This window comes from Salmo salar, chromosome 10 (assembly GCF_965601325.2).
Source record: "Salmo salar chromosome 10, fSalSal1, whole genome shotgun sequence".
NCBI lineage: Eukaryota > Metazoa > Chordata > Actinopteri > Salmoniformes > Salmonidae > Salmo > Salmo salar.
In genome coordinates this window covers 21942191-21954630 of record NC_138300.1, presented here as the reverse complement: position 1 = coordinate 21954630, position 12440 = coordinate 21942191, and the positions used below count along the sequence as shown (strand labels likewise).

Here is a 12440-nt window from a genome sequence, read left to right as displayed (position 1 = left end):
CACAATTTAAAACGGCTAAACTCCATTCACAACAGGATTCAGTTAAGAGACAGACATTCAGTTAATACTAGGAATAGATTGTCCATCATCTATGTCTTATCCCGGCAGAGAAGAGAAATGGGCAAAATAGGAACCTATCTAAATCAAAATAATCTGTCAGTGTCAGGTGAGAGGCGCTGCTAGCAGCTGAGGAGCTGTGGGGTTACCACCATGGTAGGCGGACTCCCAGAGAACACGTAGAATTGCTCCAGTAACTGTCCAACGCCCGGTTATGGCGTTCAGCCAACGTTTGGACCCCCTCCACAAGGCCATGAAGTAATTCCTTGTGCCTACCGATGGCGGCTCCCTGGGTGGAGATGGTGTCGCGCAGCTGGCTTGGGTCAGTCATGGCCAGTTCGTACTATCAGGTATCAAGGTAACACCCAGATGCAGACAGTGTCGAAGTAACAATGTTTATTACAGCAACAGGGGCAATGGTACAGGCAGAGTGGTCAGGCGGGTGGGTACAGGGTCAGGAAAGGCAAGGGTCAAAAACCAGGAGGAGAAAAGAGAGACTGAGGAAAAGCAGGAGCTGACACAAAAACACTGGTTGGCTTGACAAACAAGACGAACTGGCAACAGACAAACAGAGAGCATAGGTATAAATACACAAGGAATAATGGGGAAGATGGGCAACCCCTGGAGGGGGGTGGAGACAATCCCAAAGACAGGTGAAACAGATCAGGGTGTGACAGTACCACCCCCCCCCCCCCCCAGGGGCGCCACCTGGCATCCTACCTGGGAGCATACCTGGTTGACCAGGGTGCTGGCGGTGGAAGTCGACGATGAGGGCTGGGTCCAGGATGTCTCTAGCGGGGACCCAGCACCTCTCCTCCGGGCCATAACCCTCCCAGTCAACCAGGTACTGGAAACCCCTGTCCTCAGGAGGCGTCTTACCGTGTACGCCGGATGGCCATCGACGACACGGGGAGGAGGTGTGGGCCTGGAAATAGAAGTCAAAGGGCTGTGAGACACGGGCTTAATTCTAGACACATGGAATGTAGGATGAATACGAAGGGTATGGGGAAACAGAAGGCGGACAGCAGATGGGCTAATGATCTTGGAGATGGGGAAAGGGCTGATAAACCGGGGGGGACAGTTTGCGAGACTCCACCCAGAGGGGCAGATCCCGGGTTGATAGCCATACCTTCTGCCCGAGACGATACCGGGAAGCCGGGGTCCGATGGCGATCCACTTGTCGTCGGTACCCGGAGGTGGACCGACCAGGCTCTCCTCCAGGCACGACGACAGCGGCGGACAACATCTGGGCAGAAGGTACATTATGCCGACGTCCTCCTCTCAGGGAAGAGCGGGGCTGATACCCCAGGGAACACTCAAAGGGAGATAGGCCCGTGGCAGAACAGGGAAGTGTGTTGCAGGCGTATTCAACCCACACAAGCGCTGGCAACAGACAGAGAACACAGGTATAAATACACAGGGGATAATGGGGAAGATGGGCGACACCTGGAGGGGGGGGGGGGGGGGGGGGTAGAGACAATCACAAAGACAGGTGAAACAGATCAGGGTGTGAGAGTCAGAGTATTTTTATGTCAGTGTATTACATTTGTTGTTTGTAACAGTGTGTTATGTGAAAATGTGATTGTCTTATAAATTGTATTTTAAAGTTTAAGTACTCTTGGAAGATTAGTCCGAATGAGGACTAAAAGAGATCCTAATCAAATCAAAATGTGTCAGACCTTGCTATTGTAGCCTATGTGTCAAAAGACTCGGATGATAATAACCCAATGTTGTCCATGTCAGTAGTGACTCGTGGAAAATGACTTAAGGCTTTGCTGGAAATCAACACACATGCACTCCACAGACAAGTGTCTTTGCCTGTACAGAGACCATATAGGGTTTGGAGTAGCACCTGGCCTCTTCTCCATTCACTATGCCAGAGTCCTGTAATTGTGGTTATCACATTGTGATTATTCACTTTTACAGTGAAAACAGCACTGTGATAAACTTCATACTTAGTGGTAAATGCTTTTGTCTTGTCTCATGCAGTTGTGTCAAGACACTCAGGTACGGTTATATCTAGCAGAGGGGGTAAGAGAGTGGGGACGGGGGGCTCACGAAAACTAGTTGAGATATAGGCCTACACTGTGCACCCATTCTGAAACATGTAAACTACGAAAGGGCCATACCGTACGTCACTATAGAAACAGTAAAACATGAAATGCTATGTTAGTTTAAGATTGAGAGGAAGTTGTGATCATTGAAATGGAACCTTGTTGACTAATCTTGGTCCCGGACTTGAACCAGATCAAACATCTCTGTAGAGACCTGAAAATAGTTGTGCAGCGACGCTCCCTATCCAACCTGACAGAGCTCGAGGGGATCTGCAGAGAAGAACGGGAGAAACACCCCAAATACAGGTGTGCCAAGCTTGTAGCGTCGTACCCAAGAAGACGCGAGGCTGTAATCGCTGCCAAAGGTGCTTCAACAAAAGTACTGACTAAAGGGTTTTGAATACTTATGGTAATGTGATATTTCAGTTTGCAAAACTTTCTAAAAACCCATTTTTGCTTTGTAATTAAGGGGCATTGTGTGTAGATTGAAGAAGGGGGGGGGGGGGGGGGGGGACAATTTAATCCATCTTAGAATAAGGCTGTAACTTAAAATGTGGAAAAGGTAAAGGGGTCTGAACTTTTTGAACCAATCAAGTTGTAAAAACATCTCAAGGATGATCAATGGAAACATGATGCACCTGAGCTCAATTTTGAGTCTCATAGCAAAGGGTCTGAATACATGTAAATAAAGGCATTTCAGTTTTTTATTTTGAATACATTTGCTAAACTTTCAAAAACCTGTTTTCGCTTTGTCATTGTGGGGTATTGTGTGTGTAGATTGCTGAGTTCATTTTAAATTTAATCAATTTTAGAATAAGGCTGTAACGGAACAAAATGTGGAAACAGTCAAGGGGTCTGAATACTTTCCGAAGGCACGGTTTATCCTTTTTCAGAAATGTTGGTGAATTAGCTTTTATTGTTTGAAGTAATTATGCTAGAGATTGGTGTGTTTTTTCCCCCACTATCTAATCATGGCATGGGATTTGTTCATTCTATCACTTGGTTTCATTTCAGACAAATATATATTCTTTAAATACGGTAATCAAATGGCTACCCGGACTATTTGCATTGTGTGCCCCCCCCCCCCCCCCCCCCCCCCCCCAACCCATCTTTTACGCTGCTGCTACTCTCTGTTCATCATATATGCATAGTCACTTTAACCATATCTACATGTACATACTACCTCAAAATCAGCCTGACTAACCAGTGTCCGTATGTAGCCTCACTACTGTTATTTTTCACTGTCTTTTTATTTCTTTACTTACCTATTGTTCACCTAATTCCTTTTTTGCACTATTGGTTAGAGCCTGTAAGTAAGCATTTCACTGTACACCTGTTGTATTTGGCACACGTGACAAATACACTTTGATTTAAATGCTATATATCTGCCTCACTCTCAGAAATAAGTAGTACTGCTAGGTTTTAGCAGTCAAATGTAAGAAATAAAAAGAATTAAAGAAATATAAGATTTGTGACAACATACATGTATTATATATTATTCGATAATATGAGATCTGTATGTAAAAAATGTACATTTGACATTTTAGTCATTAAGCAGATACTGTAAGTCACTCTGGATAATAGCAAGTTAATTAATCTTCAAATAGCTAGGTGAAACAACCACATATCACAGTCAAATATATAGGATAAACATTCCATTCCAGCTAAACAATGTAACAGTTATATATTTATTTTATATCTTACCTTTATTTAACTAGGCAAGTCAGTTAAGAATAAATTCTTATTTTCAATGACGGCCTAGGAACGGTGGGTTAACTGCCTTGTTCAGGGGCAGCGTTATGCAACAACAAAAAACTTTCATACACATCTGAAATCTAGGAATTAAAAATCTGAGAAAATACATATTTTACACACAAAGGTACCCATAAGTGTTTTGGAAATAAAAACGTTTAATTTATGTTGTTTCATTCCTACTTAATGAAACAGGAAAGATACTTGGATATTTTGGTGTAGACGTTGGGCTTCTGTGGCTCATTGCAGTTTCCTTGCTGGTTGAATGACACAACTCCTACTGCTGTCCCCTTACACACCAGAGGACCTCCTGAATCTCCCTGCAATGATAGTTGAAATAAGGTAATTAAACAACTAAATGACTCTACCTTTGCAAAGAAAGTCACTATAATTAGAATTAAAGATATTCTATGACCGTATCTTGCAAATGCCTTTGTAATCAGCAGGGGTACCACCTGGCACATATCAGAGACGGGGTTATGGTGCCAGTTTTCCCTTAAGATCTCTGGCAGGAACTTCTGTCTCCAACAGTGACATTCACCTCCAGAAAGTGTGGGTTTGCAGAGCCCCCTATTTTGGTGGTATTCACCCTGCCACAGTGCAGAAGGATTTGGCCTTCATGTCCTGGTCCTTTCTTAGGGATAGGGATCTGCTGCACAGCTTTGCTCTTCAAGGTAGTTTTGACAAGCTACATTTGGAGCACAATTCTATATAGTTGATTCTCCAATAAGCTACATGATATTATACACATCTTCAAAAGGTTTTCATACATGACTACTGCACCGGATTTGAACAAACCTAACTGAGGGTAGAGCTGCCGCTTTCAAGGAGCGGGACTCTAATCCGGAAGTTTATAAGAAATCCGGCTATACCCTCAGATGAACCATCAAGCAGGCAAAGCGTACAGGACTAAGATTGAATCATACTACACCAGTAGGATGTGGCAGGGCTTGCAAACTGTTACAAACTACAAAGGGAAGCACAGCAGCGAGCCTACCAGACAAGCGAAATTACTTCTATGCTCGCTTTGAGGCAAGTAACACTGAAACATGCATGAGAGCATCAGCTGTTCCGGATGACTGTGTGATCACGCTCTACGTAGCCGATGTGAGTAAGACCTTTAAAACAGGTTAACATCCACAAGGCCGCAGGGTCAGACGGATTACCAGGATGTGTACAGCGAGCGTGCGCTGATCAACTGGCAAGTGTCTTCACTGACATTTTCAACATGTCCCTGACCGAGTCTGTAATACAAACATGTTTCTAGCAGACCACCATAGTTCCTGTGCCCAAGAACACTAAGGTAACCTGCCTAAATGACTACTGACCCCGTAGCACTCACGTCTGTAGCCATGAAGACTTTGAAAGGCTGGTCATGGCTCACATCAACACCATTATCCCAGAAACCCTAGACCCACTCCAATTTGCATACCGCCCAAACAGATCCACAGATGATGCAATCTCTATTGCACTCAACACTGCCCTTTCCCACCTGGACAAAAGCAACACCTATGTGAGAATGCTGTTCATTGACTACAGCGCAGCATTCAACACCATAGTGCCCTCATAGCTCATCACTAAGCTAAGGACCCTAGGACTAAATACCTCCCTATGCAACTGGATCCTGGACTTCCTGACGGGCCGCCCCCAGGTGGTAAGGGTAGGTAACAACACATCCGCCACGCTGACCCTCAACACAGGGGCCCCTCAGGGGTGCGTGCTCAGTCAGCTCCTGTACCCCCTGTTCACTCAGGACTGCATGGCCAGGCAGGACTCCAACACCATCATCAAGTTTGCCGATGACACAGTGGTAGGCCTGATCACTGACAACGATGAGACAGCCTATAGAGAGGTCAGAGACCTGGACGTGTGGTGCCAGGACGACAACCTCTCCCTCAACGTGATCAAGACAAAGGAGATGATTGTGGACTACAGGAAGAGGACCGAGCACGCCCCCATTCTCATCGACGGGGCTGCCGTGGAGCAGGTTGAGAGCTTCAAGTTCCTTGGTGTCCACATCAACAAACTAACATGGTCCAAGCACACCAAGACAGTCGTGAAGAGGGCACAACAAAACCTATTCCCCCTCAGGAGACTGAAAATATTTGGCATGGGTCCTCAGATCCTCAAAAGGTTCAGCTGCACCATCGAGAGCATCCTGACTGGTTGCATCACTGCCTGGTATGGCAACTGCGCGGCCTCCGACGCAAGGCAGTGCGTACGGCCCAGTACATCACAGGGGCCAAGCTTCCTTCTATCCAGGACCTCTATGCCAGGCGGTGTCAGAGGAAGTCCCTAACAATGGTCAAAATTGTCAGACTCCAGCCACCCTAGTCATAGACTGTCCTCTCTGCTACTGCACGACAAGCAGTACCAGAGTGCCAAGTCTAGGTCCAAAAGGCTTCTTAACAGCTTCTACCCCCAAGCCATAAGACTCCTGAACAGCTAATCAAAGGGCTACCCAGACCCCTCTTTTACGCTGCAGCTACTCTGTTTATTATCTTTGCATAGTCACTAACTACCTACATGTACATATTGCTATTGTTATTTTACTGCTGCTGATTCATTATTTGTTGCTTTTATTTTTTTACTTACCACCAGTCTCAATGTCAATTGTGAAGAGGCGACTCCGGGATGCTGGCCTTCTAGGCAGAGTTCCTCTGTCCAGTGTGTGTTCTTTTGCCCATCTTAATCTTTTTAATTGGCCAGTCAGATATAGCTTTTTCTTTGCAACTCTACCTAGGCCAGCATCCCTGAGTCGCCTCTTCACTGTTGACATTGAGACTGGTGTTTTGCGGGTACTATTTAATGAAGGTGCCAGTTGAGGACTTGAGGAGTCTCTTTCTCAAACTGGACACTAATGTACTTGTCCTCTTGCTCATTTGTGCACCGGGGCCTCCCACTCGTCTTTCTATTCTGGTTAGAGCCAGTTTGCGCTGCTCTGTGAAGGGAGTAGTACACAGCGTTGTATGAGGTCTTCAGTTTCTTGGCAATTTCTCACATGGAATAGCCTTCATTTCTCAGAACAAGAATAGACTGACGAGTTTCAGAAAAAAAAACACTTTCTGGCTATTTTGAGCCTGTAATCGAACCCACAAATGCTGATGCTGCAGATACTCAACTAGTTTTGGAAAGATTTCTCTCTCCTCCCTCAAATCTGTGAATTTGTTGCAAGCAAGGGGAGAGAGGAGCCAGAGCTGGATGATCCACAGTGATATTAAAGCTGGCTTTTTAACTGACATCACCTGCCACTTGAACACGGCTCCAGCGCCCAGGGAAAGATAAACCTCCGGGCAAAATGCTGCGTGTGGTCACAGAATTTCATAATGAAATCACCACTGTTCATACCTGACAGACAGTTTGTTAATTTCCCAAAACTAAGAGCAGTCACCACGTCCAACCCAGACATACTGCAATAGCTATGATGCATTTTGGTGTGTATGTGTTGGAAGAGTTGAAGTCAAGATTCAAGAATATCCTGGAGTACAAGGAGTTATTCCAACGTCATTGAGAATCCCTTTCATGTGCCAGTGTCATCTCTGACCCCAGTCATCACAGCCCTCTGTCCTGACCGTGCTGGAATAGAGAGTGAGATAATTTGCCTGTAGTTCCACTACACATTGCAAGGAGATCTAAGATCAGGTGTTACCCATTTCTGGAGCCTTGTGTCAGACAGAGTATCCACTTCTGAAGCAGTGTGTGCAAAAGGTGACATTTTTTGTCAGCAGTTATTCATGTGAAGAAACATTTTCAACAATGAACATTGTGAAATAAAAACAGAAACGGACTGACCAATGCACACCTGGATTGCCTCACAAGGATAGCAACAGACTATACATTTAGAATGAATTCAGTCAAGGAGCAGAAGTGACATTTTTGCTCATACAACTACTGAGGTAAACCTTCATATGGGTCTTATACATGTGATGTAGCCTATTTGATGTGTGTATGTATATATTAGTGATGTGCTGTACATCAAATCTATTGCATGTGCTCTATTGCTCTGAATTTGCTCTCAATTGACAATATTGGAAGAAAAAGTACAACAAATGAAAGATCTGTGCGGCCCTCTGAATGATTGTCTCAACCCAAAGTGGCCCCCTTACAAAATAATAGTGAGTAACACTGATGTAGAGTTTGGAGTGGCGTCTGGCTTCTGCTCCATTCACTATGCCAGAGTCCTGCTAGGCTGGGACAGAGAGATTTTCCCTAATGAAACGTAAGCAGTGGTTGGCTATCACGTCGATACAAGATATTCATTTATTTTTCATCACATCAATTGATCTACTCTTTACCATACAACTAATTGATTCATTGTACCATAATTGTCAGGTTACCTTGTAAAACCAAAAAGAAGACCTTCTGTGTGTCTATATCCCTTACGTCCATTTGCTGTTCTAGAGAATAGACAAAGGTGAGAAGGTCAAAAGTTTCTCTCTCTGCTGCCCTCTCACCCCAGAGTGAGTTGAGGTCAAAGCTGAAGTTGTCTTACCTGTGAGCCCTGGAGCAAGTCAGAGAGTGAGGAGCAGGAGAGACGCGACGCCGTTGTCCAGACTCCAGACTTAGTCAACACACCTAGTCATCATCAAACCCACTGCTAGCTAGCCAACCTTTACTGACTAGCAGCACTGTAGAAACTATTACATTACAACGGAACGACTTGATTAGTGTAGTGCTAGCTAGCTACATAGCTGTCTTTGCTGTCTTTGTATCTAAGATAATTGTGTAGTTTAGAGTAATTATCGAGGTTAGCTAGCCAGCCGCGCCGCGACGCGACGCCGTTGTCCAGACTCCAGACTTAGTCAACACACCTAGTCATCATCAAACCCACTGCTAGCTAGCCAACCTTTACTGACTAGCAGCAGTGTAGAAACTAATACATTACAACGGAACGATTTGACTAGTGCAGTGTTAGTTGACTTTGTCATAGTTTGATAATTGTGTAGTTTGGAGTAATTATCGAGGTTAGCTAGCCAGCTATTTTCGTCCCCCGCGACGAAAATAGGTTACCTAGCCAGTTACATGTTCAAACGCAGCCACTGCTAGCTAGCCTACTTCACCAGCCAGCAGTACTGTATCATCTTCGTCATTTTAGTCAATAAAATGTTTGCAACGTAAGCTTAACTTTCTGAACATTCGAGAAGTGTAGTCCACTTGTCATTCCAATCTCCTTTGCATTAGCGTAGCCTCTTCTGTAGCCTGTCAACTATGTGTCTGTCTATCCCTGTTCTCTCCCCTCTGCACAGGCCACACAAACGCTTCACACCGTGTGGCCGCTGCCACTCTAACCTGGTGGTCCCAGCGCGCACGACCCACGTGGAGTTCCAGGTCTCCGGCAGCCTCTGGAACTGCCGGTCTGCGGCCAACAAGGCAGAGTTCATCTCAGCCTATGCTACCCTCCAGCACCTCGACTTCTTGGCACTGACGGAAACATGGATTACCACAGATAACACTGCTACTCCTACTGCTCTCTCCTCGTCTGCCCACGTGTTCTCGCATACCCCGAGAGCATCTGGCCAGCGGGGTGGTGGCACTGGAATCCTCATCTCTCCCAAGTGGACATTCTCTCTTTCTCCCCTGACCCATCTGTCTATCTCCTCATTTGAATTCCATGCTGTCACAGTTACCAGCCCTTTCAAACTTAACATCCTTATCATTCATCGCCCTCCAGGTTCCCTTGGAGAGTTCATCAATGAGCTTGACGTCTTGATAAGTTCCTTTCCGGAGGATGGCTCACTTCTCACAGTTCTGGGTGACTTTAACCTCCCCACGTCTACCTTTGACTCATTCCTCTCTGCCTCCTTCTTTCCACTCCTCTCCTCTTTTGACCTCACCCTCTCACCTTCCCCCCCCTACTCACAAGGCAGGCAATACGCTTGACCTCATCTTTACTAGATGCTGTTCGTCCACTAATCTCATTGCAACTCCCCTCCAAGTCTCCGACCACTACCTTGTATCCTTTTCCCTCTCGCTCTCATCCAACACTTCTCACTCTGCCCCTACTCGGATGGTATTGCGCCATCCCAACCTTCGCTCTCTCTCTCCCGCTACTCTCTCCTCTTCCATCCTATCATCTCTTCCCTCTGCTCAAACCTTCTCCAACCTATCCCCTGATTCTGCCTCCTCAACCCTCCTCTCCTCCCTTTCTGCATCCTTTGATTCTCTATGTCCCCTATCCTCCAGGACGGCTCGGTCCTCCCCTCCTGCTCCGTGGCTCGACGACTCATTGCGAGCTCACAGAACAGGGCTCCGGGCAGCCGAGCGGAAATGGAGGAAAACTCGCCTCCCTGCGGACCTGGCGTCCTTTCACTCCCTCCTCTCTACATTTTCCTCTTCTGTCTCTGCTGCTAAAGCCACTTTCTACCACTCTAAATTCCAAGCATCTGCCTCTAACCCTAGGAAGCTCTTTGCCACCTTCTCCTCCCTCCTGAATCCTCCTCCCCCCCCCCCTCCTCCCTCTCTGCGGATGACTTCGTCAACCATTTTGAAAAGAAGGTTGACGACATCCGATCCTCGTTTGCTAAGTGAAACGACACCGCTGGTCCTGCTCACACTGCGCTACCCTGTGCTTTGACCTCTTTCTCCCCTCTCTCTCCAGATGAAATCTCGCGTCTTGTGACGGCCGGCCGCCCAACAACCTGCCCGCTTGACTCTATCCCCTCCTCTCTTCTCTAGACCATTTCCGGAGACCTTCTCCCTTACCTCACCTCGCTCATCAACTCATCCTTGACCGCTGGCTACGTCCCTTCCGTCTTCAAGACAGCGAGAGTTGCACCCCTTCTGAAAAAACCTACACTCGATCCCTCCGAAGTCAACAACTACAGACCAGTATCCCTTCTTTCTTTTCTCTCCAAAACTCTTGAACGTGCCGTCCTTGGCCAGCTCTCCTGCTATCTCTCTCAGAATGACCTTCTTGATCCAAATCAGTCAGGTTTCAAGACTGGTCATTCAACTGAGACTGCTCTTCTCTGTGTCACGGAGGCTCTCCGCACTGCTAAAGCTAACTCTCTCTCCTCTGCTCTCATACTCCTAGACCTATCTGCTGCCTTTGATACGGTGAACCATCAGATCCTCCTCTCCACCCTCTCCGAGTTGGGCATCTCCGGCGCGGCCCACGCTTGGATTGCGTCCTACCTGACAGGTCGCTCCTACCAGGTGGTGTGGCGAGAATCTGTCTCCGCACCACGTGCTCTCACCACTGGTGTCCCCCAGGGCTCTGTTCTAGGCCCTCTCCTATTCTCGCTATACACCAAGTCACTTGGCTCTGTCATATCCTCACATGGTCTCTCCTATCATTGCTATGCAGACGACACACAATTAATCTTCTCCTTTCCCCCTTCTGACAACCAGGTGGCGAATCGCATCTCTGCATGTCTGGCAGACATATCAGTGTGGGTGACGGATCACCACCTCAAGCTGAACCTCGGCAAGACGGAGCTGCTCTTCCTCCCGGGGAAGGACTGCCCGTTCCATGATCTCGGCATCACGGTTGACAACTCCATTGTGTCCTCCTCCCAGAGTGCTAAGAACCTTGGCGTGACCCTGGACAACACCCTGTCGTTCTCTACTAACATCAAGGCGGTGACCCAATCCTGTAGGTTCATGCTCTACAACATTCGCAGAGTACGACCCTGCCTCACACAGGAAGCGGCGCAGGTCCTAATCCAGGCACTTGTCATCTCCCGTCTGGATTACTGCAACTCGCTGTTGGCTGGGCTCCCTGCCTGTGCCATTAAACCCCTACAACTCATCCAGAACGCCGCAGCCCGTCTGGTGTTCAACCTTCCCAAGTTCTCTCACATCACCCCGCTCCTCCGCTCTCTCCACTGGCTTCCTGTTGAAGCTCGCATCCGCTACAAGACCATGGTGCTTGCCTACGGAGCTGTGAGGGGAACGGCACCTCCGTACCTTCAGGCTCTGATCAGGCCCTACACCCAAACAAGGGCACTGCGCTCATCCACCTCTGGCCTGCTCGCCTCCCTACCTCTGAGGAAGCACAGTTCCCGCTCAGCCCAGTCAAAACTGTTCACTGCTCTGGCACCCCAATGGTGGAACAAGCTCCCTCACGACGCCAGGACAGCGGAGTCAATCACCACCTTCCGGAGACACCTGAAACCCCACCTCTTTAAGGAATACCTAGGATAGGATAAAGTAATCCTTCTAACCCCCCCCCCCCCCCCCCCCTTAAAAGATTTAGATGCACTATTGTAAAGTGGTTGTTCCACTGGATATCATAAGGTGAATCCACCAATTTGTAAGTCGCTCTGGATAAGAGCGTCTGCTAAATGACTTAAATGTAAATGTAAATGAGAGATGTGGCAGCCATGTTGTCAAAGAGTGTGTTTTAGAGAGTGTGATGGGGTCTTTGTCTTCTCAGACTGGTGGGTTTAGAGGTGCTGAGTGTCTCTATGAACTTCTTCACAGGATGTACCACCTGCTAGCTTCACAGGATCTCACCTATCAGAGTGTGAACTTTCCTTACGTACTATCAATTGACACCTCTTATTGTCCCGCCCTGATCTATTTCACCTGTCTCGTTATTGTCTCCACCCCCTCCAGGTGTTGCTTGTTTTCTCC

The 12440-nt window shown here is 47.2% G+C and overlaps 1 long non-coding RNA gene across 1 annotated transcript in view; it reads left to right on the top strand.

Annotated features, from left to right (window-relative positions):
* Nucleotides 1-12440, top strand: part of LOC106613758 (uncharacterized) — a 48566-nt gene that overhangs the window by 30055 nt on the left and 6071 nt on the right. The gene's annotated exons all lie outside the window — the stretch shown is intronic.